Below are 4,941 nucleotides of genomic sequence, written 5' to 3' on the forward strand. Positions count from 1 at the left end.
CTCAAGAAGCGCTTGTTTTAGGTCTTTAGCTCGACCCGATTTTAACTCATTCAGGTGGACTAAACCCGTGAAAGCACGACTCTTCTCCTAAGGTTAATGCTCATCTCTGCGCCTTTAGTTTCACTCGTGTAGGACAAATGTATCTCTTATTGCTCGCTGGAGGAGAACTCTAATGGAAACTGCACTCCTCGATTTGGTGTAAGTTGATCTTGCTAGAGTTTCCCTGAGAAGAGGGGTCGCAGATGGAGGAATTAGATAAATCAAATTCGATCTTTTCTTTACCGATCTCCAAGGATAACCTGTAACTTTTTACATCAATGATGGCTCCAACTGTGGGAGGAATGGTCTTCCAAGGATGATCGATATCTTGGGATCTTCCTCCATATCCAAGATAATGAAATCTGTGGGAACGATACATCCACCACTTCTACTGGCACGTCTTGCACTATTCTCATTGGGTATCTACATGAATGGTCAGCTAATTGCAGTGTCATAGTAGTCAATTTAATGTTATGGAGTCCCAGCTTCTTACATAAAGAGTATGGAAGTAGGCTAACGCTGGCCCCCAAATCACAGAAAGCTCTCTGTATGAGTTCAGAACTAATTTTGCATGGTATAGAAAAACTTCCTGGATCCTGAAGTTTTGGTGGAGTATTTGTCATAAGTAGAGCGCTGCAATTCTCTGTTAATACTACGGTCTCAAAGTCGCCCTTCTGCCTCCTGTTAGATAAAATACCCTTCAAGAACTTTGTGAACTTTGGCATTTAGTGCAGTGCATCTATCAGTGGTACTTCTACGTAAATCTCCTTGATCTTCTTCAGGAATCGGTTGAACTCTTCATCCTTCTGGGAGGTTATCAGTTTCTAAGGGAAAGGGATCGTCTGACTCTGTGGGGGTACTTGAAGAGTTTCTTCCACTTTCTTAGTAACCTCCTCTCCATCCCTGTTCTAGGTCTGATTGGGCATTAGGGCAGAGGACTCTTCCTCTGAGTCAGGTCCCTTCTGAGTAATGATTTGGGGGTCTCCCAAAGTTCGTCCGCTCCTCAGCTCAATGCGGTTGCAGTGTTCCATTGGGTTTATATCTGGCTTCCCTGGAAATGTTCCCTATGCTCTTGAGATGGATTGGGCTATCTGGGCTATCTGGCTATCTTGTATTTTTTGATGTTTCTCAGAATTTTCCATTCTTTGGGTTAACAACTTGATCTCATTCTTCATCTCTTTTTGCTCTGAGAGAGCTTCTTCAAGCATCTTTTCAATTCTACACAATTGTGAAGGTTGCTGTTGAAAAGTCTGTTGTCCAGATGAGTAGCCCTGTTGACCAGGTGAGTAGCTTTGTTGTCCAGTTTGATAGCTTTGTTTTGCTGGCCCTTGGTCCTAATTGTTCCGGTATGAGAAGTTTGGGTGATTCCTCCAACCTGGATTGTATGTATTGGAGTACGGATTATTTTGCCTTTGGTTGTAGCTGACTATTGCATCACACTGCTCAAGTTGGTTTATCTGTGCTTGTATTGGCCCTAGGGGATAAGTATCTTGAGCATGATCCGTGCTTCCGCAAGTTTCGCAAATACAAACTATTGCATTGGCCATGTTGTTGTTGTTCCCCATGACCTCAAACTTCTTGATCAGAGCGTTTAGCTTTGCAGGCATGAGAGTGACTGCATCTACGTCGAATTTCCCTGACGCTTTTATTTGATTTCCTGAGAAAGAACCACCAGATCTTTCTGATGCCCGCTCATGGTGATTCTGTGCCACATTCTCTATGATCTCTTTAGCTTCATCAAGGCTCTTGTTCATCAGTGCTCCTCCTGCTGCAGAATCGAGGGATACCTTCGTGTGATAGTTGATTCCATTGTAGAAGGTGTGTAGAACCAACCATTTCTCAAGGCCATGATGGGGGCACTGTCTCAACATACTTTTGAACCTGTCTCAGGCTTCAAATAATGATTCTGAGTCTATCTGTTTGAAACTTGCAATCAGATTCATCATATGAGCAGTTTTGCTTGGTGGATAGAATTTGTCCAGGAATTTCTGCTCACACTCCTCCCAGGATGTAATGCTATTTGCTGGAAGGGAATTTAGCCATTGCTTAGCTCTATCTTCTAGGGAGAATCTGAAGAGCAATAACCTTATTGATTCTTGGGGGACTCCGTTCACTTTTATGGTACCACAGATCTCGTAGAAAAACTCTAAGTGGTGGTTTGGATCATCGTGCGGTCCTCCTCTAAATTGATTCTGCTGAACCATGTGAATTACTGCAGGCTTGATTTCAAAATTGTTAGCTTCGATTTACGGTCGAGTGATGCTAGACCAAACCCCTCGTGGATAAGGTGTTGCATAATCTTTCAACAATTTATCAATCATCTCTGAAGATTCTTATGCTGCTTGAAATACTTTCTGTAGGTTTCTTCTTCTCAGGAAAGTCCTATCAATCTCTGGATCAAACGGTAGAAGTTGTCCTGAAAGATTAGCTCTTCGCATGTAAAAATAAAATATGAAATATAGGAAAGAGGAAAAGATGAAATAATATTATTTTTGGCATTTTTAATAAAAATGCATAAAGTAAAGAAAAACAAGAATAAAATTATTTATCTCTAAATGTAAAATAAAGGAAAGATAAAGGAAAAGAAAACAAAGTCTAGTCTAATCTAGTATGACTATCATCAATGTTATAGACGCAGTCCCCGGCAACGACGCCAAAAACTTGTTACACTTTCGCAAGTGCACGGATTCGTCATCAGTAATAAAGAATATCGATCCCACGAGGACTGGTTATAAGCACTAGTGATGACACACTTAGGATTAACTACACTATCGATAGTTGTAAGTAATCTAAGAAAAGAGATTAGAAAGCGAAAATGAGAACTAGCAACGAGAAGAAATCAACCTAGGTAATGAAGAGTTCTAGAAGTTTGGTTTCATTATGGTGGTATTGATGTATCACATACTATCCTATACTCATTGTCCATCAGCATGCATTCACCGGAAGCTAAGGTAACTATCCTTAAACACCAAACAAAGACGATCCCTATGAAATCATATTACGGTTAACCCCTGTCACTAGGGCGCCTCGGTAGATCACAAGGACACAACTCTAATTGATGTTATCAAAGATAGAATTAAGGAGCTTAGTTTGGTCTCTTACTTCCTTGTGAAGGAGTCGCCTCTCCTTTCAAGGAAGTACCCTAGATGTCCGTGAACGGGTTACCCCTGTCACTAGGGTCCCTCAGGTGTACGATATAAGGTATTCCCTCTACGAGATTGGCAATTCCTACACAATCAATCAACACGACAAAGAGATCGAGTAGTCGAAACAAAGCAAGAGAAATCATCCAATGGATATAAACATAATATGAGTCTTGCATCAAAACCAATCGATAATTACTCCCTCATCCTAGAACAAGGACTCTACTCCATAGACGTCGGAGAAAAATCTAAAGACATGATGTATTTAAACATATAAATTCTCAAACACGAAGAGAGAAAGAAGAAGTATGCTTATCCACTAACGACGAGTGATCTTCAGATCCAATCATTTGCTTCTGGAGTTGATGTGGTGATGAAAGATCACTGGACCGATGTCCTGGACGGCATGAAACTGCACCAGAGTGATTCTCTTGTTGACGGCTCGCCTCCCGGCTCTCCCCTCCTCCGAAAAAGGGTTAAAACCCCTTTTATAGGCTAGGGTGCGGCGCGACGGCACGATCGTCCAAGGATGGCACGGCCATGCCCTTTCTTGGCTATGGGTGCGCTGCACGGCCGTGCCAATTGGCACGACCGTGTGATGCTAGGGCTCAGCTCTGGGGACATGGCCGAGCAGGGTTGCAAGGTTGTGTACTGTCTGGTCTCGGTCATGGAGGCATGGCCGTGCAGGGTTACACAGTCATTCCTTGCTTGGCTATTGGCTATGAGGCACGGTCATTCGGGGTTGCACGGTCGTGCTCAGATCCCTCTCTGGATTGGTCACACAGTCGTGCAAGGTTGCATGGTCGTGCTCTCTGCTTTGTTCTGGTGCATCAATAATCATCGTTTTCGCTCCAAAAGTTGGCCATGTCAACACAAAACCAAACAAAGAGCAGATATCCAAACAAAAGAGTATATATGATGAATACACGATAAAAGAGGTGATCATACAAGGAATGTATACGTAAAAAGTAAATGAATGTGTGTTAAAACATGCATCATTCTCCGAGTCGGAAGGATTGTTCGGTCGAACATGTCTCCCGCCAATCGAACCCTACCTGTCCCGACCGACCGTTGCATTTATCCTCCATTCGTCCCTTTGACACTTGGGCGTTGACCGTCTTGACTTTGACCTCCACCTTGGTGGTTGACCCCGTGCCAGGTGGGCCTCCTCCTATCGCCGCATCATTTAGCTTTTAAAAAAAATAACTTAGTTCCGAAAAAAAACACTTAACTTTTGAAAACCCTCTTTATTTTTCTTCTTAGTTTTTAAAAAAAAGAATTCAAAAAATTAATAAATGGGCAAAACTAACAGCATAAGTATAACTCTAGAGTCCAAGCATGAGTAACAAAAGTAATTATTAAAGTTTAAAAAATAATATTTTAATATATTTCATCTAACATCCGTAAAGAAATGTCTAAACTTTAGAATAAACCTATATAATTATTCTTTCTAGGGGATAAAATATTCCATCTCACTTATTCTATGTTATCAAAATATGTTAAGCTTATGAGTTTGTGTGAGATGGAGTTAATTTAATTTTGAAGTTGATTGAGAATATCATTTCTGAATTTGCAAAAAAAAATATTTAAGAAAAAAATTTTAATTTTGAACTTCAAAATATTTAAGTTTAAATTTGAAAATTATATTTGAATTTTGAAAATATAGGCTTGAATAATTAGATTTGAATTTTAAAAATATAAGATATTTAAGTTTAAAAAAAATTAAGTTTGAATATTATAAGATTTGAAAATAATTAAG

The 4,941-nt window shown here is 40.3% G+C and overlaps 1 pseudogene; it reads left to right on the top strand.

Annotated features, from left to right (window-relative positions):
* The first annotated feature begins 1,881 nt into the window (after positions 1 to 1,881).
* LOC121968876 lies at positions 1,882 to 1,953 on the top strand (annotated as a pseudogene).
* Positions 1,954 to 4,941: the final 2,988 nt, after the last annotated feature.

The sequence above is a fragment of the Zingiber officinale genome, chromosome 3B (genome assembly GCF_018446385.1).
Source record: "Zingiber officinale cultivar Zhangliang chromosome 3B, Zo_v1.1, whole genome shotgun sequence".
Taxonomy (NCBI): Eukaryota; Viridiplantae; Streptophyta; class Magnoliopsida; order Zingiberales; family Zingiberaceae; genus Zingiber; species Zingiber officinale.